Source organism: Euleptes europaea, chromosome 2 (assembly GCF_029931775.1).
Source record: "Euleptes europaea isolate rEulEur1 chromosome 2, rEulEur1.hap1, whole genome shotgun sequence".
Classification (NCBI taxonomy): Eukaryota; Metazoa; Chordata; class Lepidosauria; order Squamata; family Sphaerodactylidae; genus Euleptes; species Euleptes europaea.
The window spans coordinates 13,149,030-13,175,779 of record NC_079313.1 but is presented as its reverse complement, the minus strand read 5'-3'; the positions used below and the strand labels follow the sequence as shown (position 1 = coordinate 13,175,779).

The 26,750-nt window shown below is 47.1% G+C and overlaps 1 pseudogene; it reads right to left on the bottom strand.

Moving 5' to 3' along the window:
- Positions 1 to 26,750, bottom strand: part of LOC130473129 (ceramide synthase 4-like) — a 58,417-nt pseudogene that overhangs the window by 15,427 nt on the left and 16,240 nt on the right.

The following is a 26,750-nucleotide window of genomic DNA, read 5'->3' as shown; positions in this document are numbered from 1 at the left end:
CTCTCTGCACCTACCAGGCCAAACACAAGCAACTTGTACACCAATTGGATGATAAGGTAAGACCAGAAGATGTGTAGCAGCTGCAGGAGTATCAGGAGAGCCATCATGACGTAGTAGCCAAAAAATGGTTGGTAGAGTTCCATGAAGTAATAGTATGTGTGGTAGAGCAATCTGGGGAAAGAAGGGGGAATCATGAGAGGACAAAGCTCTCTAACACCTTTGCCTTTGTCAGCTCTTTGGGGAAGGACCTGCATTTGCCCATCTGTGATGCTCTCTAATTACTAAACAAAGGGACAATGCTGTAGAATGACCAATATAAGAAGTCACAGCATGTGCAGCCAAAATTATTAATAATAATACATAATGCGTTTCTGGGAAGAATGTTATTATACACTCCCTTTAAGTAACTTGTGAATCAACTGAGGAAGTTGATTCACACGAAATGGCTTATACCGGAATACTGTCTTATCTCAAGTTGCATACAATTATATACTTGGGTGCTAGCCCTTTGGAACCTTAGGCTAATTGCATTACAACGTGTTACAGCGAAGCTGCCAGTTCTCCAGACAGCACAACAGCCATGTTTCTGCTGCTACTCCTACACTTGAACATCAGAGCAAACTACTAACCTTTCATCACAGTTCATGACTTTAACTCTGTTTGGATAAAGCTGCAGCTGTATTTATTCACTTTATAACGTTGTGTTGTATTGTTAGTTATTGTTTTGTATCTTGTGCGGGTGCTCAATGTTAGAAGTATATTATACATCAATATAATATTTTTCTACAGCACACCAGTATATTATTATCATTTGTAGTATTATTAATAATAATTGTAGTATTATTGTCATTTGTAGTATTATTAATAATAATTGTAGTATTATTGTCATTTGTAGTATTATTATTAATAATAATTGCAGTATTATTATTGTAGTATTATCATTTGTATTATTATTATTAATAATAATTTTGGCTGCACATGCTGTGCTCTCTAATTACTGGCATGCCAAAGGTCTGGAGGACCTCCCCAGACTTCTCCTCCTCAGCTGAGTTTCCCCCAAATTGGATCTCCCATTTGTAGAACCAACATGTTAGGAACCTCAGTTGATCTCTTTAAAAAAATGTATACATACTGCACATGCACCCATTGCCACTAGTGTTGGTTCCTTCAGTTCATGTGCTTCTCCCACCCTACACATTCTCAACGCTCCTTCGTGCATTGACAAAGCAAGGCAAGAAAGCAATCTTGATGTGACTCTACCTACAAAGGTATCAAGATTCCTTCAACGCTCTATATTTCACCTGTGCCCAAGGGAGGAAGTGTGCATCAGTAAAACACCACACACAGAAGAATCTCAGATGTCATCACATGTACGATTACATCTAGTTGCTTTTTTGCACTGCTTCAGCTTTCAAGTACAAGTACGTGCAAAGCAGTAAAGCAGACAGGGAAAGATGCTTGCATATTGAACATGTGGCAATTTTGCTCTTAAAACTGGATACTCACACTATGCTATATATATGATTGGGGTAGGGCTAACAAGAAATGTCTACCCCATCACATCTAGCTGCCCCTCAGTGCCTCATAACCATGGCTGGTCCTCTCCACCTTCGTTCATCTGTCTGAAACCCACCAAAGGCGGCAGCTTTAATGAGACAGAAGGGGCTCAGCGATGGGACCCAGAACTGAAACTTACTTGTAGGGGTAAATCACCAGGCGGGTGACGAGGAAAATGATGGTGAAAACAAAGAACAGAGTGTTACAAATCCAACGCCATTTCAGGTAGTTGAAGATCTTGGAGGGCTAGGAAATGGGACACAAAAAGCATAAAAAGTTTTTTTAAATACCCTTGATGTGCAGCAGTTTCCAGACAGACAAAAGAAAGTCCTCCTTCGGACAGGGCGCATTCTTTATTTACTTTTTTTTTACACCCAGCCTTTCTCCCCAAGGGAGACCCAAAATGGCCTTCATCCATTTTATCCTTATTAACTTGGTGGAATTCCCTGCTGTAAGAGGTAGAGTTTCAATCACTTTATGAGAGGACTATATACATTCATGGAGGAGAGATGTATCCATAGTCTTAGCCATGATCTCTCAACTGAACCTCCACAGTCAGAAGCAGTATACCTCTGAATGTCAGTTGCTGGGAAGAGTTGACAACAGGAGGAATCTTGGGCCTCTGCATCCCAATTTAAGGGCCTTCTGGTACATCTGGTTCACCACTAGGATTGCCAGCTAAGAGCAAGAGACTGGGGGGGGGGGGAGGGTCCCATGATGCCATTTCTGGCTGCATGACCAGAAGTCACATCACCGAGTTGCAGGACCCTCTAGGACTCCCTAAAACAGGTAATCTTTAGTGTCCCATCCTACAGTGATGCCAATTCCACTTATGCAGCCAGAAACGGCGTTGTGGGATGCCGTTCCAGCTACAGTCCTCAGCAGAGTTAGGGTGGGGCAACAGAGTGTGGGGGCAGGAATTCCCTCGCCCTTGGAGGGCTCTTGGCAACCCTGTTGGCCAACATGGGAAATAGGATGTTAGAGTAGATTGCGTAGAGTAGATTGACCCTTTGCCTGATCCATCAGAGGTGTTCCTATATCCCTCTGCCCATACTAAGTATAATTTATTTGTATATGGCCATAGGCCTTTACAAAACATCGTGAACAAATGTCACACATTATAATGCAGATGAACATAGTAAAAGAATAAAATCTAAAAAGGAATTTACAATAATATGAACAGCCTAATAATGATAAATATTATTAAAACAAGTTCGTCATCCACAAATAAAATCATTTTTGGAAATCTGCTCTTGAAGTATCAGCTTTGGCCCTTGTTTTCCTTGCTGCCAAGGCATACAGTGATGGTCTATGGCAAAGTGGGCATCATAATCTGATAGCAAGAATATGACTTTCTCCTTCTCAGAATGGAAATTTACACCAGATAATATCCCATCGAGAAACTTAGGGGGTTACCGCACTTGTATTCCCAGCGATGTATTAAAAGTTTGGAAATGTTATAAAAAATACTGTTCGCACTTTCTATGTATTCCCACCGATGTTTTAAGAGTTTGAAAACGTGATAAAAAATACTGTTCGCATTTTGTTTGGCCCCTTTAGCTGTGAAGATGTCTTCCAACCATTTATTAGTCGTGGTATCCAAAAACCCTTTTAAAGCAATGTTTTTTTTAACATTTTCAAACTCTTAATACATTGCTGGGAATACAAAGTGCGGTAACCTTGTTTGTTCTAGACTGCACATAAAGTAGTATGTAATGGGGTAAATCGTACCGCACTTGCATGTCACAGATACATAAGCGTTGGTCCTCAGGAATTTGTTTATTCTGGCCGGCCAAAACAGCCATTGGCATTGTTTCAAACCATAAAGATGTAAAAGCTGCTCTGAGGTTATGGTTAGAAATCTTAACTAAATAACGGGATCTAAAGGGGTCATTTTTAAATGATTTAAACCACAGTGCAGACTGTGATTTCAGAATTAATGTTCTATTTATCAAAGCATCGCAGTTATATACCCAGTCTCTAAGGTGCGAGTTATCTACTGAAGGACTTCACAGGTTGTCGGGGATGGAATATTGTGACAGTCAGTTATTGAGAAAGCTTGTTCATGGTGAGTCCCTAGAAAGCATAGAATCAAATGATAGTTTACTAAACGAATTTGATTTATCCGTTCTGTTTCCCCCCCAATAATTTTAAGATAGCAAGATGGACGTGGGCTCTGAGAGAAGGTAAGCCCCCTTGCACATAACAATTTAGTTCTTACAGTGGCAGGTTTTAAAGAGGTTCTAGTCCCTCTAGTTCAGTGGTTCCCAACCTTTTTTTGACCAGGGACCACTAGGACTTTTTTGTTCGGTGCAGGGACCCCAAGGTGCAAAATAAAAATTCTGAGAATTTGAAAATAAACTTTAATCATAACTGTTAGTTAAACATTAAACTTAGAATAATATTTGAATATATATATTTTTATAATAGAGAACTTTTAATTGAAAATATTAATTTATTATGGGTTTATAACTTTGTTTCGCTGACCTTAATTTAGTTCTCGTGGACCCCTGGGGGTCCATGGATCCCCGGTTGGGAACCAGTGCCCTAGTTACTGGAATGAAGTGACATGGTGTGCATTGTGTTAGAGTACTCCATTGTTTCTTGCTAGTAGGCTAAAAAGATGTATACCTCCTGGAATCACTTGCACCTTCTGCTCTAGTTGAACAGGTTTCTCAATAAGGATAGGGGACCCAGGACACCTCCCCTTTTGCAGCACCAGAGAGCCTCACTCACCTCCAGGAAACAGTCAGAAACATCATGGATAATCATGAGCAGGGTGCCACAGCGGAGGAAGTTGGCACAGTATGAGAAGCCGATGAGGATGATGGCAGCAGCATGGTGGACGATTTGCTCTTTAAAGTCCTGCAGTGGGGGGAGAGGAGATGGCTGAGGGACCACTGAGGGCACAGGACCACCCCACCCCACCCTAGTGCAGAAGGAGAAGCAAGCAACACTTGGCATTTGCATTTTGCTTCACTGGGATTCAAAATGGGCAGGAGCAGAATGTCAGGCTGTCTGTAAACTCCTCATTTCGCCTTGACCTCAAGGTTGTTTTCTGGTGCAGCTGCCAGTTGCTTTGCTTCGCCTTGCTTCCCAGGGTCTGAGGTTCGTGGGAGCCTGGTGTTTCCAGACTGCTTATGTTATCATGATGTGACTGTGATTCTGTGTCTGTAATTCTCCATATAACCAAGTGCAACCCCATCCCCCTTCGTTCCTGCCTTTTGATCTATAAGCTCTGCATACCACTTTTCAATAAACCAACTCTTTTGGACCTTTGTCTCTTGATGTGGCTATTGGATGTCCAGGGGAAACAAGTGCTTACAGCCACGTTATAACCGCGGCAAATCAAACCACTTTTGAGACGTTCTTTCCTTTTAGTGCGCGTTTTGTGGCTCAGAGACCCATGAAGAATAGTTTGCTTCAGTTCATTTGTCCCTGCCCATGACGGCCTCTTGCCACTTTCCCAACAACGGTGATTGGCTGGGGGAGGTTCATGCTTTGTTGACAGCACCACCCCTTTTGCAGCAATTTGTGTGGCGGCCACCAGGTGTCGTTTCCTTTCAGTCTTCTGACTGCGATCCACAGCATCATGATTGGTTAGTGTTGGTTGACTACTTTCGTGTATTACCTGGTGTGTTCAAATTGTCCCGCTTGATTGCTGGCGGGTTAGAGCCAATCGCATAAAACGACAAGGTCACATGCCTCCCCTTGTCAAATGGCGACTTGGTTTTGGAATGACCGATTCATTTCATTACCTCGTAGGCCAGCAGGCAGAGTACCTGAGCACAGTGTCCTTTTTAGCGATGACCGGGAACCAGAAATCTATGGGTGTTCATGGTGTTTCATGGCGGGAGCGAGAAACACTCGATTTACTGACCGTATGGGGCGAGCATACAATGCAGCGGGCTCTACACACTTCGCATCGGAACATCGATGTGTTTGAGAAGATAGCCGCAGAGATGGCGCAGAAGGGCCATCACTGATCTGCACTTGAGTGCCGTACGAAAACAAAAGCTCTTTGACGAGATTACAAGAGAAGAGTGGCGCATAATAACATCTCGGGCAATAGCATGAAAAAATGCCTCTACTACGACCAGCTGCACATCATTCTGGGCGCTGACAAAACCATTCGCCCACTTAGAGTTGCCCGGAGCATGAACATTGTGCTTGTCATGGAGGAGCGTGCAAACGATGCCACAGTTTCCCCTGGCTTGGAGGAGCTCTTTGGAGATACCCTTCCCACCATCAACCATGAAGATATATGAGCCTCCTCTCCCCTACCTCCTGGTGAGTATTGCGCTTAATATCTCCTTCTCCCCATTTTGAATGATTGTTCCCTGCTGTTCCCTTGGTGATAATTCAAATTCCCTTTTCCAAACTGTTCACAGGATGCTGTGGGTGTCACCACTCCGCCCGGGAGCCAGGAACCAGACCCGGACGAAACACAGCTTTCTGTAGACCAGAGAGCCAATGATACTGCACCAGGTAATCTTTCGGGTGTGTTTGTGGGCTCCCTATCAGAAGGTGTCTGTTACACTTCGGTGGGGTGCTGCTTTTTCAGGTTCTTTGTTGCCTCGAGTGCCCATGAGAAAGCCTCCGTACCGCCCCAGTAGGACCCTGAACGTGCACTAGTAGGGGTGGGACAAGCTTGCAAGGCGCCAGAGGAGTTAGGGAGCGTCTTGGAGAGCAGGGTGCTGGGAGATCAAAGGTGGCCCTCTGCGGTAGCGTGGAGGGGCCACAATGGGCATTTGTGCCGTGGGAGTCTTGCCTGGCATTTGCCGCTACCTGGATTTAGCGGTAACGGGCTGATTGTTTGTCTACATGACAAGCTGCATGTCTCCACCGTCCCACTCCAAGCGCCTCAAGAGCTCAAAGAACGCCGAGATGAACATGAGCCACTTGCGGTCCAGTTCCTGAGAGAAAGAGGAGGCGCGCAAGCGCACCAATTGCCATGGGGGGAAGTGCTGCAGGCTCCGCGAGTCCCATTCCAGGTCGCGCTCCAACACTGCTCCAGCATGCCGGGAGAGGGAGCGATGTTGGGAGCGTGAGCGCACATTCTCCCCGCCCGACTTTTGGGTAGAACGGCCCGCTCGTCATTTGGCGAGCGGGGGATGCTGCCGGGGCGGAGGCTGCCCAGTAAACGAGGCGCTGTGGCGGCCTCAATGGCTTGCAGTCCCCAAGACAGAACCTCGGCTGGTGGGCGGTGGTGAGCCACGACGGAGGGGGGCAATTCCTGAATGGCCGCAAGCATGTACAGGCGCCAGCCCCAGCAGCTGCAATACACTGGTGGGGAAAGGGGGTTTAGGTTGCCTGAGGAGAAGGTGCCTAAGAAGGGAAAACCCGTGCCTTGAGGCCAGCGCTCGCTGGGCGGAAGAGCCAGTGCAGTTCTAAAGCGCAGCCATCAGGGTAGACCTGGCCTCCGGAGACCCTTTGAAGCCATTTGATATGCCTTGTCTGTGGAGGGGGAAATGTATCTCTCCTCAGAGGCCATGTCTACTCACTTTTTTTTAGTACTTATACCAGGACTCCGAGGATGGGTGGAAAGTCCCCCCTCACAGGCCACAACTACCTGTGGCCTACCAAGGTGAGTCTGCCCGAGGTCAGCTTTAACAATAGGATTTTATGGCGGTACACCAGGCCTCCAAACGAGGACTCATGTAGGGGAGGAGGAAATGGCAGGCCATTCAAATGTTATGTTTAGCGAGACATTTCCTTACTTTCACTTATCAGGTCAAGTTTCATTCAGTGTGGGTACAGTTCTATTCAAACTCAATGCTTCGATTACAACTCATTATTCACCTCATGTGAGCACTTGTCCCGTGACAATCCCATAAACAACATCTGTAGACAGGTAGTCCGAAAGAGAGTTGATTTATTGGAAGATCTACAGGTTAACAGCAGCTAAGATTCAAGATGGCACTAATGGGAACTAAAAGCACAGTGCAGGGCATATATTGAAAGCATAGAACAATTCAGGATGCCATGGCAACCCTCCCCCCACAGAGTCCATAGTCAAAATACATAGTTGGCAGTTGTTGGCGCTGACCTTGGCCAGCACCTGGAGAAAGCACAACATCTCTGTCAGACCATGCCTGGTTTTCACTGCACACGGTACAGGCAGGGCCTGACACTGCAGGAGTGCAAAATAATTCGTGACTTCATAGGGGGGAAAATGACTGGACACATTTTTTTGGGGTTTATTGATTTCCTGGCAATTGCATTGGCTGACTAAACACCAGCTGGTGGAATTGGGAGGATAAATATCAATCTATTCTGATCCAAAAGGTTTATGAACTTGGGACATGCGGGCATGTCCTCAACCCTCATCACCCTCTGTGATTCTTCCACCTTAAGGGACAACCGTGCATGACTGAACCCCTGCACGATGGAAGCTAACCTTGTTTTTGGACTCTGGTAACTTTGGGGGGACAACTCTGTCTTTGTAATTTTCTTGCAAGCCTTTGCGTATTTTGCCTGAATTTAAGATTTATTGTGAATTTAGAGATTGCTAAAAAGGTTTCTTGTTGTGTTCTTTCTGCCTCGCGAATATCTTTCTTTCCTGTAATGAGCACAAACCTTTAACTAAATTTCTTAAACTTTATATTGAAGTGCTGTGTAACCTCTGTGGGGCCTCATGGCTGAATCCATAGTGCCTTAATTTGTTTGAAACAACCTACTTATTGTTTTGTGGCAACAATCCTCCCCTGGCAGAAGCTCCACTCTGCAGTGTCGGTTTTTGCCTGTTTTGGGTTTTGGGAAAATAACTAGGGAAGAGCTGCTCTCAACGTCTCCCCGGGAAAGCTAAACCTTTTGGTATTGGGACCTGGTGGTAGACTACCTGTGCTGTGCTCAAGAAAAGACGCTTGAGCGGGAAAATTTTTCTACTCATGAACAAAAGAGGAAATGGTCTGGCGGAGGCGTGAGTGTATAAAGGGTGTGCCAACCTATTTGCCTACTGTCTCAGAGATTGGGCTCTCACAATAAATTTCAAACGTTGTACTGATGATATTTGACACAGTTTAATTATGCATTTCTCCCCACCACAGTACGCCAACATGACACTGACATGGAGACAATTTTTATTTCTCTCCTTAACTCAGGAAACCAAGGAACACAGTTGAGTTCATGGCCCACGGCACAATCAGCAGCAGACAGGATGCTTGAAAGAGAACAGAACAGGGTGAGGCGAGTTGCACTGCTCACAGAAGTGGGTAACCAGATGCTTCGCCATTCTGAGCAGGAGGAGCTGAGTGCAGCGAGACGCCACCATGAGATAATGCAAGCAGAGGAGTGCTGCTTCCTCGCTGATCAACACAGGTTTGATTCAGAGTCCAATGATACAAAGAGCTTCCTGAAGGAGGTCAGGTTGCAGCGCTCTACTCTCAGGAAGGCGATGGCCATGAACCGTGACATTATGTTGAAGGCAGTGGAGGCTATTCTAGTGCTGGGAGGGAAAGTGGGGGTGTACCCATCAGGATCCGGCGGCGGTCCAAAGTTTGTCTACACTTGCTGGGCCTGCTCATGCCACTGTGGAGCGTTGCGGTGCTTTTCCAATACGGTTGGACGTGAGGGGAGGGTCCCAGGAATATGTCCCTGAGCAAATACCAAATCAGGCTTTGCAGCAACCCTCCGTGCCAGCCACAGCAGCTGCCATTATGCTCCCGGAGAATCAGAACAGGGAACCGGGAACAAGGAGCATCATGACTGCAGTGTCACGGGACCACAGTGGTGTCCACGACACACTGCGTGTACCCCCAGGGAGGCCAATGATTGGCTCCCATTCCAAACGCGAGGGGAAATTAACTAGTGAGAAGGGTAAGAACAACAAAAGTAAAGGCAGAAGGCCCCCCACCAAGGGTGCATCGAATTTGTCATCCAGGACACAGCTTTCACGTGTGGTGAGAAGGCGGGAATGTTTGAACCTCTAGAAAAAGACAGGCCAAAGACCAAACAGACATGAGCTCCAATCTTTGCTTAGGGTTACCAGGGAAAACTTGTGAATTATGAAATAAACGTTGTCTTTCCACTGATTTGTCTCCACAATAAATTTGATTCACTTCTCTATCTCTGTGTGTGTGTGTTTTTTCTGAAGGCTTCTGAGGTCAGGTTCAGAGATGGTCTGGTCTGGGTGGTGTGCTTTCCACTTGCAAGCTCCCTGTTTCACTTGTCTGACTCTGCCTCTACAGGGTTTAGTCAAGGGTGCTATGTGGAACACCTTTCATTTTGCAATGTTGAGCACCATCTACTGTGAATTTACCACACTGACCCAGACGTGACATGTTTCTGAATCAACAGGACACAGTCCAATGTGTACTAGTTCAGCCCTAGGGGCCGCTGTCCATCACCCTTTGTCCAGATTTGATTTTGTACAGCACAAGGAAAAAATGCAGTGTTGCACGATTGCTCAGACCAGACAATTGCCTTCCCTTCCACAAAAGAGACAACCAGTGCTGACAGACCTCATTTATAACCTTGAGTAGCGCTATAGATCTGACACTTAATGGGGTGGGTTACTAGAACTTTCACCAACTATTTACTTAATTACCACAACAACACTGGTTACTCATTTCAAGTAACAGTGCGGAATGCAAGGCGGGTCAACCTTGCGCCAGTCCACTGAAACCAAAATCACCTTGGTTTCAGATCTTTAGCACATGAGCAAGAAATTTGCTATCTACACAACAAATTCCACCTATCTGCCATACACCAAACAAGGTAGAGGTGGGGGGCCATGATGGAGTGAGAAGAGGGGAACAGCATGTTGCAAGTGGCGTTTTCCAGGGTCATGGGTGAACATTGCATGGATCACTGAGTCAAACTCAGGGCGGGATCAGTCAGTGACCTGCTCACTAAATTGTCAGGATAAAACCAGGCCATGTTCTGGGCCTCCTAAATCCAAAGGGAGGCATCCGTTAGCATGGACAGATGAACGGATACTGTGCAACTTGCCCAACGTTGAGAGTTTGGGGACATCAGCTTTCACAGAGAAAAAGTGCTGTGACATTTTTGGGCAATTTAAACATTCGCGCCAAATAAGCGCGCACACACGCTCCCGTCATTCCCGCCCCCCGGTCTTTCAGTTCCTCTGGGGATAAAATGGCGGCTAGGAGGACTGGTGTGTGGCGCAGGGAAGAGGTGGTGGGCATGTTTCACTGCATCAGAAAACGGGGCTTAACCGAGACCTTGATGACCGCCAGGGTGCAGCAAACAATGCCAGTTAGAGGAAGGGTTCGCCAAGCCTTCCTGTTGATCGCAAGATCAATGCGCTCGGCGGGCCACGCACGCTCCGCCACACAAATACTCAGGAAGTTTGAAGTGCTATGCACGGCATTTTACAGATATATTGAGTGGGGCGGGGCGTCTGTGGAGAGCGGAGGCCTCCCCATTATGTTTTTATGAATGAGGTCTTTGAAGCAGCCGGCAGACCCTCAATGGCTCACTATGGTGAGTCTCCATGAAGGGCCTTTTTTTTCCTCCAAGGGAAGATTTTGCATCTATGCTTCAAATGCAAGAGGAAGTCATGATGGCTCCTCCGCAGATTTGTCACCTTGGAAACAAATGGGTGTCATTGGCCCACAATTAGGGAAAGGAATGTTGCCTGGAAGGCAGCTGTGACTGAGCTTGCCACTTAGTTCCCACATTCTGCAAACACAACATCACATCACACCATTGTGAGCCTGCTAGGGGGGCCTTATTTCGGTATGGGGCCATCACATTTTTCATATTAACCCCTGTTAGCCCGCAGCCAGAACAAAGCTTTGTTAGCAAAGGGAAGCCAAGGTTGGTTTTCGTGAATGTCTTTCACCTCTGTGAATACTGAACTACAGATGTGACCTGCGTAGCATCCTAAGAAGGGGCTTATCTACAATAGTCAAATTCACTCAACCAAATCTGATGTTGGATATTCCACTGCATTCTTAAACACATATGAGTTGGTTTGATTTTTTGGCTGCACTTACATTCATGGCTTCACACACAAACTCACAGTAAAAATCAGACAGCAAAACAAGATTTGACATCCCAAACTGAGTAAACATTATAACGCACATCCAGGCATTAGAGGTGATTAGCGAATACAGTCCATTTCATATTTACAACAGTGAAATTAAGGACTTGCCCTAACCAGCAAACAACGAAGGACATTTTCATCTGCTCAGAATGCAATTGGACTGTATGGTATTCAAGCCCCTCCCCAAACACTGCCTTCCTCAGGGTCCGCCCACAATACCTCCAGGCGGTAGCACAGCGGAACCTGGCAACCCTGACCAGGGCTCAGTGACACTGCATCAGCTTGCAATACAAAAGGTCCCAGGTTCAATCCCCAGCATCTCCAGTTCATAGGCTTGTGAACCTACAACTTTCCAGCTGAGAGCTGCTATTAGTTCTACTGTACAGCTGACAGAAATTAGTTCTCTCGTAGAAAACGGCTGCCTTGGCAATTAGACTCTATGGTGTTGAAGTCTCTATAGAAGTCTCTATAGATGCACATTTCCCCCATCCTAATTCTCCAAACTCTGCATGGGGGCTTAATGTTTACTTGTGAGGATTTGGATGGGGGATATGTGTGTCTAAAGATTTAATCTAAAGAGAGAACTGATCTCTATTGGCTGGGAATCAGTAGGAGATTTCTAGATAGTAACTGGAGAGTGGCAACCGTAGCTGTGGCCCATTAAGAATCTCACATGGAAATAATTTGTGCATGTTTATTAGGTGCCGATACATTGTTGCTCGCTGGTCATGTAACACCCGTGCTTTTGCAGCTTCCAATAGACCTATTCATGGTACATATGAGGTATTCATGGTCGTTATTTACAATTACTGGCAGTCATGCTGCATACCTACCCTCTCTGGAATTAGAGCAGAATGGCTATTGCTTTGGATGCGGTGGGTGGGAGAAAGGCTTGATGCTGCTGTTGCGTTTGTCTGGTAGATATTAAGGATTCCTAATCATTTCAATACACGCCTATCAAGGTTTCCTTTCTTGCAGATGTGCAAGCAGAGTAATGAAAAAACACCGTCCAAATTCCTGGACTTTGAACTTTGTCCAGACGAAATGAGGGCTACTCCAGAACGTCCATTGAGCCACCGTTTGTGCCACATGTGATTGAAGGAGTTGAAAAAGTTTGAATATGTTGTACATTTATTGAACCATTTGTAGTGGAAGCTTTATCATTAAACGGTAGTTATGTTTGCATATTTTAGTGGACAATTGCAGTTTCAGTCTAACGCAATTCCCCCCCCCCCCAGATGAGCCTGCTGCTCTTCTGATGTGCTGAACAGGCATAGTGACTGCTAGCTGGCCATCCTCTCCAGAGTATCTGGAAGCCTACTGTTATAGTCACCTCCCCAATGACACAGGTAAACTTCAGATTCCACGCAGCATAACAAATTATGCTCAGATCGGTTTTAGCACCTGCATCTGGACACTTGAAGTTTCGCAATGAGCGGCTGCACAAAACCTGTATGTGTGCCTTTGGTCTCAGGCACCCAATTAGATTTAGCAACCTCTCATGGGGCTTAGCCATAGAAGGGGCTTGCAAGCAACTTCCTTGCACATGAACATATGTATTTGGTTTTCCAACTCTACTTTATAAAACCAATACATACATTGTGGGTTGATTTTGCCTAAACCCTTAGTGCGCCGTGGAACTCCATGGCACCAAGCTTGCAGGTGACGTTCTGGAACTGTGGAGATTGCTGGCGAGGGGCCTAAGGTAGGATTAGGGCTGTTGAAAAAAAAATTCAGTAAAATTCAGATTCGGCAAAATTCGGCCCGTTTTTATTCAGGAAATGCCGAAGTCCGAACTCCCCCACTTCGGGTCCGTGCATTTGTCCGGAGTTCAGGGAAAAATTCAGCCGAATAAAGCCATTAAAATCACAACCGCACCTTTCTGTGGCTCTGGGGGGGCATTTTTGGGGGTAGAGATCCCAAACTTTCAGTGTAGCTTCAAAGGACCCTTCTTGCAATAACCCCCAAGTTTTGTAAAGATTGATTGGATCAGCAGGGGCTGAGATATGGGCCCCGAAAGGGGTCCCCCCTCCTTAATGTTCATTTGCAATTAGCAGAGCTTGCCGCCCACTCGAAGCTCCCAGCCCCGACAAACAGCTGGGCTGCGGGAAGCAAGAGCGGGGCAGATGCCAAGAAGTTTGCAAACCATGCAAAGCAACACAACCATGCAAACCATCACGTTTGCAACCATGCAAAGCAACACCTGACACCTGGGAGTTTGCAAACCATGGAAAGGGACAGAAGAAGTTTGCAAACCATGCAAAGCAATACAACCATGCAAAGCAACACGTTTGCAACCATGCAAAGCAACACCTGATGCTTGGGAGTTTGCAAACCATGGAAAGGGACAGAGGCATGCTAGTTAAGCATCAGGAGCAGGAGGGGGTGGAATTTCCCCTTTTGCATTGGACTCGGGACCAGGCAAATGCATTCTTTAAGTCACAATTTGAAAACAATTTTTGAGCAAGCATCAAAATAGACCTAACCGATCTTATGAATGAGGGAAAACCTGAGGACACACAACTGAACCCCCCCCAAACCAGGGAGAGAGAGACTCGAGGGGGCACACCCCCCCAGACAGAATGGGCGAAAGCCCCCTTTGGCTTCCCCCCACCCACAGAAACTGCTCCCTCGCCACACACACACAGACTCTGCTTCCCCCCCACACACACACACAGGAGAAAAATTATAGATTAAAGCCCCAAAAGGGGTCTTACTGTGGATGTCTTCTGTTCCATCAGGAGGGACTTGGAGGACTGGGTAATCCAATACGGTTCCATTTAAGCACGGGAGGTTTTGCCTTGGATTTGCCGCTGTCGAGATGCCCATAGGATCAGCTGATCCCATTCATCCCAATAGGGAAAAGGGGGGGCCATATATCAGCCCCCGCTGATCCAATTTTTACAAAACGTGGGGATTCTTTCAAGAAGGCTCATCTGAAGCTACGCTGAAAGTTTGGAGGCTGTACCCCCCAAAATGCACCCCCTGCAGCCACGGAAAGGAGCGAATGTGTGCTGTAAATGGAATAAAAATGCACATTAAGGGGGGACCCCTTTCGGGGCTCATATCTCAGCCCCCCCGATCCAATCTTTACAAAACTTGGGGATTCTTGCAAGAAGGCTCCTCTGAAGCTACGCTGAAAGTTTGGGGGCTGTACCCCCTAAAATGCGCCCCCTGTAGCCACGGAAAGGAGCGAATGTGCACAAGCACCCCCCCACGGGGATTTCTCTCTCACACAAACAGATACTCTCTCTTTCTCTCCCCGGCCGGGCCGCGCAGCAGCTGGGCTCATGCACTCAATCGCGACTGATTGGCTAGAAGAAGACCCAGCTTGGCCACCAATTGGCCCGGGGGAGAATGCTGCTTACTAACTAACGGTTATGCTGCTGCGCCGAACCCTGAATTTGCCGAATTTATTCACCAAACACCCCGAACTCGCTGAATTCGACTCCCCGTTTTCCCGCCTTTTTTGAGTTTGGTTCCATCAGAACTAAAAACCGCCGAATCAGGGGAAATCCGGCTGTTTTTCGGTTCAGGACCAACCGAATCGACAGCCCTAGGTAGTATGGGAGGGTAATGTTTTCTGATTAGGGAAACAGCACCACACCCACAGCTGCAGAGACAAGTACCATTTATGATTCTATCTAAGCCCCCCCTTACAATCAATTAAAAGTGGAGGGTGGCTCACAGTTATATATGCCGCTGTCTAGGTTGATCGCAATGCTTTCCGGCACCATCTTGTTCCCCCTATTATCACTTTGTGTGGCCAAATGGGAGTAGTGATAAATCAGGGGCTTGTGTGGGTGGAGGACACTGTACATTCCATTGGTACGGCTGCATTCCAAAAAATTATGGCCCACTTCCATGATATCGTGTTGGTAGGTCTGTCAGTGCAGGTATTGTAGAAGTCGGCCGCTACATACGTGGTTTTGATTGTGGAACCAGAGATCTACAACCCCAAAGTATGGATTGGACCACCACATGTCATACACCACCCCATTCATGGCACTGAGCCCTTCAAGATGGCCCATGCTGGGTGGTGGCCCATAATCTGGCTCTTATGCCACCGGCTCACAAGTGGGGTGACCCTGGACAGATGCACACACTGAACTGAATTATGTGCACACGACTGCCAATTGTTCAAGTTGTTTTCAAGGAGTATCTTTCCTCTTCTGGGGTTCTGGTCCAGCCAAATAAATTAAGGAGTGATGTTGCTACCCTGGAACAAGGCAACATGGTGACAGGGAGGGGGGTGCATAATGCAAATTTCAGTCACACATTCAGCTGGAGGCACTTCACAGGCGGATGCCTGTCCTCAGATTGCACAGTTCATTCCATTTGTTCAAATGCCCAGTCTGTCTCCTCCGTCATTGTAGAAGTCTGAACTTTCCGTCGGATCATTCTGATGTAAATTACTCATCCTCAATGCCCGGGGAACCTGCTGGAGTTCGGAATAGTTGTCATGTAGAAATCACAAATTGGTTCTTTGCCCCTTTGTTGCTCTGTCTGTGGCAACAGCATGGATTTTAAATGGCACCAAACAATGCAGATATGCTGAGGTGTTGACCCAATCATTGCTTTCCCCCCCCTTATGGGGAAGCTCATCCATTGTAGAAAGCTATTTGCTAAGATGGTAGTTCCTGCGAACCTAAGCGCTGCCCTGCATGTTCTCCTCATCTCAGTGGTAAACTCCATTGAACTTTTCCATCAATACTTGGATGCCATGGAACTGATCACTCGTGCAGCCGCTGAGCTTCAAAATCCAACTTGTGCACTGGGATGTATCCGCAGGGAACGAGGAAGGTGTTCTCGCTGAGGTCGTAGGTTTGCCCTTGCTAGAATGCCCGTCCCACGTCGGTACTGGTGTTATGATAGAAGTTTGGATTGGTGGGAAAATTTTGTCCTTGCGTCTTGGGGTGACGAGCAGTGGTTGGCGAACTTCCGGATGACTAGAAACACATTCACAGAGTTAGTGGAGTCCGTCAGGGGACTCCTGGAGCAGGAGGCCACCAACATGCGGGCTCCCATTCCCGTAGAGAAGCGGGTCGCGGCGTCTATCTGGTACCTGGCCAATGCAAACACCTACAGGCAAGTGGAGCAGCAGTTAGGTCTTGGACTATCAACGGCGGGAAAACTCGTGCTAGAGTTCTGTTTGGCATTGGAAATCACACTGTACAGAAAGACAGTTTGCATTGGACCTGACGTGAGCAAGGTAAGTTAATCGCATGCTACAATAAATTCCAAGCCGACACCCACCGTTGTGGCATGCATTCGTGTGTTTCTGCATACAAATTTATGTTCCCCTAAACCCCCCCCCAAAGAACTCTTAAGCAGAGACACATGCAGTCCATCAGCGATTATCAAGCCCAACATGTGTTAAAAGCAAGGACCGCTGATTGATGTGTGCACCTCAAAATCTCGACCGTAGATGGGGTTTTTGTAACTGTCAGCCTTCCTTCCCTAGATTGCAAGGCTGCCACCTGCATGACTTCATGGTAAGGATTGAGTTTGCCCCAAAGTGCGCTAGTGTTCCCAATTTTTAAGATATTAAAAATGTCTGCAGATACAGGTTGTGAACTGTCATCTGCGGGAACACATTCAGCGTTGTCAGGTCCAAACGGTCGTTCTGCAATTTGGGCAAAGCCCCCCTGTGTACACAAAAGCACGGTCTGCCTTAACATCCCCTCACCTATTTCTCTGTTCCTCACCACTGTATTGCAGATAATGGCCAGCTTCGCAGAGCTAGGAATGCCTCACTGCGTGGGCGTGATTGATGGCTGTCACATTCCAATTAACAACCCCCGAGGAAGGGTTGAAGAATACGGCAATCGGAAAAACTACTCTTCGATGCTGTTACAGGGAACTGTAGACCATATTGGCCGATTCATCGACGCTGAAACTGGTTGGGCTGGGAGGAACAATGATGCGGGGGGGGGGGGTTGCACAAACTAATCTGTGCCGTGCAATGGACTCAGGATCCTTTGTGCCAGGAGTTAGTGTGCCCGCTCTTATGATCGCGGAGTTAGTGTGCCCGCTCTTATGATCGCGGATGGTGCGTACCCAATGCGGCGCTGGCTACTGACCCCATACAAGAATCCAAGCAGCAGACGGGAGAGAAACTTTTGCTACCGCTTAAGCAGAGCACACAATGTGGTAGAGAGAGCCTTTGGAAGATTAAAATCCCGTTGCCGTTGTCTCTCCGCACTCCTAAAAGTTTCTCCTGTTCATGCCATCTCAGTTATAGTGGCATGCATGATCCTTCACAACATATGTGAGGACAGGGTACACTCGGTGCTCCCCACAGAGGACCCTTCTGTGATTATTTGTAGACAAGATGTTGATCAAGAGATCAACAGCAAAGGCGATGAAGGGTTAATCAAAGTTTCCCTGACTCTCCCGCTGGGTATCTTGCTGTGCTCTTCCCCTCTTCATGCCTTTTTGGTTGCACTAATCATCTCCCCTGCTCCCATCAGGTTCCGGGCATGGGAGGCCAAGGCAGGGTAGGCGTGGTGCATTATTCATAGCGACCGCAAGCATGGTGATCCACCGGTGCAACTAGAAAGTGACGGGACAAAACCCATTCAACATCTGCATGGCCACAAATCATTTGCGGTTTACTGTGCTACGAACACACAGGGGGAGACTGTCCTTCTTCTGTGTAATGCCCACTTCATTCCAAACTCACCCAGCCAAGTCATGTAGGTAAGCTTCCTCATCCAGCACCGTTCCTTATTTGGGCGTTTTTGACAAGGGAGCTGCAGACCAGATGCCCCACAAACGTCCCTCCCCTATTCAACCCCCACTCTCTCCAGGCTCAACATACTAATCTCCAGACATTTCTCAAGCAGGAATCGGCAACACTGTAGTAGCTGCCTGTTAAGGAAGGCAGCTTTGTTCAAGTATTCTGATTTTTCTGATTCTTCTCAGAGTATGAGAATCTTTGTATCGCTGCTGTGGAAATAAATAGTAATGCCCGTCTCACATCTTTGTTTCTGGTTTTAGTACGTCTGGAAAATCAATAATTCATGCAATTGCTCGCAAGCATTCCTAGATTGCTCTCATTATTACAATTATATTTTGACAGTAGGGGCATAATGGAAGACTGAAATGGCTGTGGAATTGGGCCCCATGCCATAGCCTGCCCATGGCCCCCCAATAGAGAGAGGGAAGGAAAGAACAGGGTCATCTTGGCTCCTATGTGGCTCTTGCCCCCTTGCCCTGTGGCAGTAGGGGACCCTGGCTTTGTACAGGGCATGGAATGCTGGCTCGCATGAAGCAGGGGCTGCCAGCTTGCAGAGGCAGCCTGCTTCCACTTTGTCTGAGGAAGGTAGCAGCAATGATAAATGTCTTGCTTGCAAGCGGGATGTTTTGGCATTGGCTTTGCTAGGTCCCTGCTCGCCACCTGTGGGAGATTTCTGACCACTATCCATTGGTACCAGTGTCCATGAACAGCCCTCTCCTATGTACCTGCGGAAACCATGGCAAGATCAAAAATGGGCAGGCCAGGAAATTCATGACACTTATGTCAGACAGGAAACAGGATTGCCTCAATTCGCTAGCAGGCTAGAACAACCACATTGAATGTAACATTGCAGTAGGCATAACGTTTCAGCAACAGTGAAATCACTGAATGAACCGCGATGTTTGTAAACTGACACTGTCATTAATAACATATAAACTGCGATGAGGACATGCAAAAATCAATAAAATGGGCTTTTCAAATGTAGGTCTGCACTGCCGTTTTCCGTTCTGCTTACAAGTTGTAGAGCAAGAGGAGAGAGGTTGGCAGCAACATGCAACCACCTGTAAACATGCATCTACCGACTGCTATTCTGACGGAATTGGGGGGGGGAGCGACAATTTCGAGTCAGTGCCCGTGCACGTCCGGGAGAGTGTTGTCACATCACCAGCAAGAGAGTGACATCTAGAGGCCAGATGGAGCGAAGCAGCATCATGGGCAAAGTGGGCGGGGCTGGGTGAAGGGGGAGGGTGGTGAGTCATGAGCGGAATGAAAGGGACAGAGGAAAGCGGTGCAGAATACTGCGCAGTTTTTCCCGTGAAAAAACAAAACCGCTTAAGGATTGGGGGGGAAGGTCTGCTGCCATGAAAAAATAATTTAAATCGGGGTTTTTTTTGCTCCACGGCAAAAGAGAAGCAAAATCTTCCGTGAAAAATGCCCCTGTGTGACTGGCCCAAGGTCATTCCACGGCTGAGTGAGGATTCATACCTGGGTTTCCTAGATCCTAGTCTGACACTTTAACCACTACACCACGCTGGCTCTCTACTATTTATTTACAGAATGTATATCCCACCTTTCTGCCCTTACAATGGCCGCCAAGTTGGATAACAATTGCTTGCCATGACTGGGTAGTAGGGAACCCTAACCCAACACCTTGAATTGTGCTCGGAAACAAATTGGAAGCCAGTGGAGATAGGCCAAGACTGAGTGATATGGTTCCTATGACCCATTCCAATCAACCTCTGGCTGCAGCATTCTGGATCAGTTGAAGTTTCAGAAAACTTTTCAAGTCAGCCCCACACAGAATTGTAGTAATCTAATCTAGTCAGCCCCACATAGAATTGTAGTAATCAAATCTAGATGTAAAAAGGGCATGCACCACAGTGATGCCGACTTATATACCGACTTTCCATACCACTTAAGGAACCGTACCATTTAAAATATTGTCGAAGGCTTTCACGGTCAGAGTTTATTGGTTCTTGTAGGTTATCCGGGCTGTGTAACCGTGGTCTTGGAATTTTCTTTCCTGACGTTTCGCCAGCAACTGTGGCAGGCATCTTCAGAGTAGTAACACTACTCTGAAGATGCCTGCCACAGTTGCTGGCGAAACGTCAGGAAAGAAAATTCCAAGACCACGGTTACACAGCCCGGATAACCTACAAGAACCGTACCATTTAAATCTGAATCCTTATGGATGTTTTTTCGATGCAAGGTTGTAATTCCCCATCTCACATCATCAACCAGGAGGGGATCCAGTGGGCTGATACTGGAAAGGCACATAAAGACGGGCTTTCTGTAGACCCTGTCTGACGCTCTTCACTCACCTTCCTCTTCACGTCAAACGGGAGGGTGATGACCAGGGAGCCGTAGAAGGAAAGCTGCAGCATGTATAAGGCAAAGATGGAGGGCAGAAATGGCTGGAAAGGAAACGAGAAAGGAGGGGCGAGTCTGAGTTATCCCATCAACACCCAAAGTTCGGCTCAAGTGATCACCTGGTTGCCCTCTATGCCACCAGCATCCAATGGCTGTGGCTTCTCCTGAGGCAGCAATGGGGGAAACCTGCTTGAAACTCACAAGGAGTGACTCCTCCCCCTGACCAGAGAAGTGCCATGCCAGCAGCAGCAAAGATTTAGCATCTTCACAGGGAGAAAATGTCAACAGGTCCAAGCCAACACCTTTGGGGGTGCTGCTCTAGTCCCCCATCTGGCTTCCAGTGCCTCTGGATAGCCCATAAGCAGCATCTGACTATTCAGAGGTAGACTCTCTCTGTGCCTGGAGGTTCTGCTTTACTATTATGGCTTGAGGGGGGGGGGGCTTTCAAACACCACAATCACCCATAAACTGTCTTAAGTAATCAGTGAAATACCAGCAGAGAAGGGTGCCAGATGCAGACCTATTGGGGAGGCTGTTCCAGAGCTGCCTTTGAAAAGACCTCTTTGTGGCTACCCACTGTACCACTGATGGTAGGGGACTTATAGAAGAAGGCCTCTGATATGAAAGAGAGGTCTATCAGTTGCTATTAGCCATTGTGGAAAAAATGGAACCACATTTTGAGGGAGGATACTGAATGCCTACATAGGAGGATGAGATCCTTCAGACACTGCCTTCAGAGACCTTTAGGGGTCAAAGTTCATGAATGAGGCTTAAAAAAAGGAGTAAAGCCAGGTCAGATGGAGCAGCCCTTTACTGGCAGCTGTGCTTTGGGATATCTGCAGTGTCTGTATGCTTGTTTCCATGTTGAGGATTTCTTGGCCACTTACCTGCTGTGGATACCCAGTCCAGCACTCACGAAAGTCCCAGAACCAGGATTTCTGCAACGAGACACAACTTTGGAGAACCGCATCCCACCACCCCAGACACTAGTCACAAGGGAGTTTGACACAAACAGGAGGAGTCGTCAAGATGGAAGTGTGAAGTGTGGGATGTCGTTCGCTCAGTGCGAGAACACCATTGACCTGAACAATCTGGCTGTTGCTCTGGTCCAGAGGTATCGCAAATGGCTTCATAGAGACCACAAGAACACATTAACTATGTGGCCACTGGGCTGAGAGCAAGTGACTACCCACGGTCACCCATCACAGTTACAACTTAGGTCCTCCTCTAAACTTCTGTCTGCCGTTGCCATTTTATATCAAATTTTTGAAATTGGCACTATTACACCATCGCCTTACCCCTACTTCTAAGCAATAGTCCCGGTGTCATGGTGTACTTGAGCAGGGGATATGATAGTACATCTTCAAGTACTTGAAGAGCTGTCATATAGAGGATGGTGCCGAGTTGTTTTCTGTTGGCCCAAAAGGTCGGACCAGAACCAACGGGTTGAAATTAAATCAAAAGAGCTTCCGTCTAGACGTTAGGAAGAATTTTCTAACAGAGCAGTTCCTCAGTGGAACAGGCTTCCTCAGGAGGTGGTGAGCTCTCCTTCTCTGGAGGTTTTTAAGGGGAGGTTAGATGGCCATCTGTCAGCAATGCTGATTCTATGACCTTAGGCAAATCATGAGAGGGAGGGCATCTTGGCCATCTTCTGGTCACTGGGTGTGTGTGAGTGGGAGGTAGTTGTGAGTTTCCTGCATTGTGGAGGGGGTTGGACTAGATGACCCTGGTGGTCCCTTCCAACTCTATGATTCCAGGGGTCCCCATCATTTTGAGCCTGTGGGCCCATTTGGAATTTAGACACGGCATGGTGGGCTCAGCAACAAAATGGCTGCTATTAAATGGCTGCTGCCGGAGGTGGAGCATGCTGCAAAATGATAGCTACAGCTTAACTGGTACTCTACACACATACAACTGTGCTATTTTTCAATCTTTCAGTTTTGAACCTCTGCTGTGACTGGATGGGGACTTTGGGGGCCATGTTGGGGTGCTTTCTGGGAATGATGGCAAGTTGTGTTCCATCGGCCAGATACTGGGACATTCCACCTTGCGCTCAACAAAATAGGCAGCCCCCCCTTCCCAAGTAGGTGCCACATCACAAACACCCAGTTGTGGGGACCATCAACAAACCAGCAGGCTGCCATTTTGGAAATGGTTTATATTAGTTCAGGATACTTCTGTGCCACCTCTTGAGAGTCCTGCTCAAGAAGGCTGACAACTAAAGACCACGGTACATTAAAAAAAAAACTTAAAATAACTGGTTGGAGGCTCCGTACTCACATCATACAGGACAGCCAGGACTGTGGTGAAGGATGTGATATAAAAGGTGGTCCTCCAACTGCAAAACAAGCAGAGAAACAGAAGTCAGGGTTCAGCTGGGTGGAAGAAGCCAGGGGAAGGGGCTTTGTGGACTTGTCCAGCGCCACCTCTCAGAACTTAGTCAATCACAGGACTTTCAGAGTGGAATGATCTTTCTCATAACACACGCATTTAAGGGCCCACCAGTGATACTCAGCGGCACTAGATGCGGGATGGAAAGAAAGTCATTATTTATGTGAAGTTAGCTTCCAGGACTCTCTACTGCAAAACACAGCAACGGCTTCCCAGTTTTAAAGGGGCACTAGATCACTTCATGAGGGACACTTCTGCTCAACAGAACCTCCTGTCAGCACTTGTCCCATGACAATCCCATAAACAACATCCACAGACAAGTAGTCCAAAAGAGAGTTGATTTATTGGAAGATCCACAGCAGCTAAGAGTCAAGATGGCACTAATGAGAAATAAAAGCCTGGTGCAGGGCATATATGAAAGGGCATAGAACAAATCAGAAGCATTGGATGCTATGATAACCCCCCTCCCCTTGAGGCAAGAGTTTCACAGAGTCCAGAGTCAAAACACATAGTTGGCAGTTGTTCCAGCCGACCTTGGCCAGCACCTGGAGAAAGCACAACATCCTCTGTCAGACCATGCCTGGCATTTCCTGCATTTCCATGCCTGACATTCTGCCCCCCCAAAGGCTCCCCCCTTCCATTACTCGGACGCTGGCCTGTGCGGGTAGGCAGCATGGAATTCACGGACCAGACGAGGGGCGGAGACATCGCGCGAGCATACCCACTCATCTTGAGCAGAACTGAAGTGTTTCCAATGAACCAGATACTGGAGGGATCCCTGATGGATACGCGAGTCCAAGATTTTGGCAACTTCAAAATGTTCCCCCACCACCACCATCACAGGCACCCCAGGCGGTGGTTCGGGATGCCTGACACCTCCATGTTCAGAGACATTCTTTTTCTGAACACCAAGTACTGGGGACATTCCACAAATGAGGGCTGTTGACAGAAGTATTGGGCTGGCTGAGGGGTATCGGGGTATCGGGCTGGCTGAGGGGGTCACACATGCGCAGCCACGAGCGAGGCGATCCAGTCACATCCAATTTACTTCCGGAAGTGCCGCAGCGCAATGTGACGATTTACCATTCAAACCCCCCATTTGAGTGGTAAATCATCCCTTTGTGCTGCGGTGCTTCCGGAAGTACACCAGAAGTGATGGGATCACGTTGCTTGTGGCCGCGCTCGTGATTCTTGCTGTGAGCTGGCCGATGGATTCCAAGCCACCTGGCAACCCTAGGTAGAAGGCCCTTTGGTCTGACAGAGCAGTTCACATCAGAGAAGTACCAGAGAAGTAATTTAATGCTCCAGGAACCCCAAAGTTATTTATTTACAAAATTATTTACAATCACGGACACCAAAGCAACTAACACATTTAAAAAACACACATTAAAAACGTGGCTTAAAAACCAATTAAGATCAAAGAAACACACATCATTAAAACCAAAGCTAAAAATAAACATACAACAACAACAACATAAAAACAGCAATTAAAACACCAGACAGAATTAAAAAATGGCCACAAAAGGGGACAGACAAGGCTCCCCTGCCATCTGCACTCCTTGAAGGCAGATATACGCGCATCCCTCGTGAACGTTGCCTCTATCCTTGTCAATCTGGAATGGTGGAAACAGTTGAACATGTTCTCTTACATTCCCCATTTTATCAAGATATTTGCAATATGTTTATCAGCCCAATCCTGTCTAGCTTCCCAGACAGAGCTAGAGATAGCTACACAACTCTTTTATTAGATGACCGTGCCAATGATATTACCTATCAGGTTGCGAGATTTTGTGCCAGGGCATGGGTAATAAGGCAGAAGAAGATGTCATAATGTCTGCATGATAAGTAGACTATTTTATTAAAAGCTGGTGTAATTAAATTCTTGTTTTAGCTGATCAAATATTAGACATTATTTTAATTATTTATGATTTTTTTAATGTAACTGGTCTTTGACCGTAATCAATAAATGATGATGATAAGTCTCCCTGGTATTGGTGATGCTATGTTTAGTAATTGTTTTCTACTGTGTTTTAACCTTAAGTATACATTGGGTGTTGTAAATTGATTATTTGGTGTCGTATTATGTATTATTGTTATGGTTAAGCTCAAGACCTTTGGTCAAAGGAGCTAGTAAATAAATGGAATAGTAATCAATAAATGATGATGACAAGTCTCCCTGGGGGGGAAGAGCCTCAGAGTTTTGGTGCCATGACGGAGAAGTCCCTGTCCCGGGTTGCCACCGGCCTAATCTCAGAAGGCACCCAAAGCAGGGCCTTGGAGGATGACCATAGTGGTCGGGTTGGTTTATAAGGACGTAGGTCCTTCAGTTACGCTGATGCCAAGGCATATAGGGTATTAAAGGTCAGCATCAGCAACTTGAATTGTGCCCGGAAACATATTGGGAACCTGTGTAGATGGGTCAAGACTGGAGTGATATGACCCACTCCAGTCAATATCCTGGCTAAAGCATTCTGTACCAACTGTAGCTTTCGGACAGTCTTCAAGGGCAGCCCCACACTGAGTGCATTGCAGCAAAGAAGATGTTCCCTCCTCCTCCTGGATTCATTTCTGCCCTCCTTCAAAAGCCCACCATCCTTTCTGGCTCACCAGGCTTCGCAGAATTTCTTTGTCAGGCTGGGCCGGTCTTGGATGAGCCGAGATCGAAACCACCTCTCCACCTGCCGGGGCTGCAAGTCGCACTGCTTGGCCAGACCGCTCAACTCCCTCTAGGAAAAGAAGGCCCGAAACGACAGTGAGAAAAAGCCACGTCCGTTCCATGAGAACTAGTTTTGTACATCCAGAGCATCTAAATGCACCATCTCAAAATGTTTCCCTGCATATAGAAAACTAATATATCAAGAGGAAAGTACACCAAAACCTTCTTCCCTATCCAGACGTGCTAATTTCCACCGGAGGGGGGGGGATTTTTACTTTTTACATTTAGCACATAGTGAACAATATTTTTTTTCCATCTGGCCCATCTCTTCAAAGCTACAGGATAGTGAATACACACATCTGGTACATGCCTAGTGTGGAAATCCTAATACACCATGCAGGCAGGTGGGGGGAAGGTACCCGGAAGAAGAAGAGATGGTTTTTATACCCCGCTTTTCTCTACCATAAGGAATCTCAAAGTGGCTTACAATTGCCTTCCCCCCCACCACGACAGTCACCTTGTGAGGTAGGTGGGGCTGAGGTAGTTCTGAGAAAACCGTGACTAGCCCAAGGCCACCCAGCAGGCATCATGTGGAGAAGTGGGGAATCAAACCTGGTTCTCCAGATTAGAGTCTGCCGCTCATGTGGAAGAGCAGGGTTCACCAGATTAGAGTCGGTCGTTCTTAACCACTTCAGCATGTGGGCAGGTGTGGGTGGAAAGGGAGGTGTGACCAGGGGGACAGTGGTAGGCAGAGAAGGGGCCCATGGGAACTCTTTGCCTGGGCCCCCCTAAAACCTGGAAACAGCTATAGATGAGACACTACATAAACTCACCTCTTCTGGTCTCTTTTGGTGCCTGCTGTAAAAGGCTTCCAGAACAGCATTTGGAGAAGGTTTCCTGCACACTTTCTCCTGAAGTCCCATTTTTCTGCTCAGGGGCAAAGCAATGATCCTGTGCATGAGAGAAGAGAGGGATCCAGTCGGGCATCCTTTTCACAGCCTGATTTCTGGGCCAGCATTCAG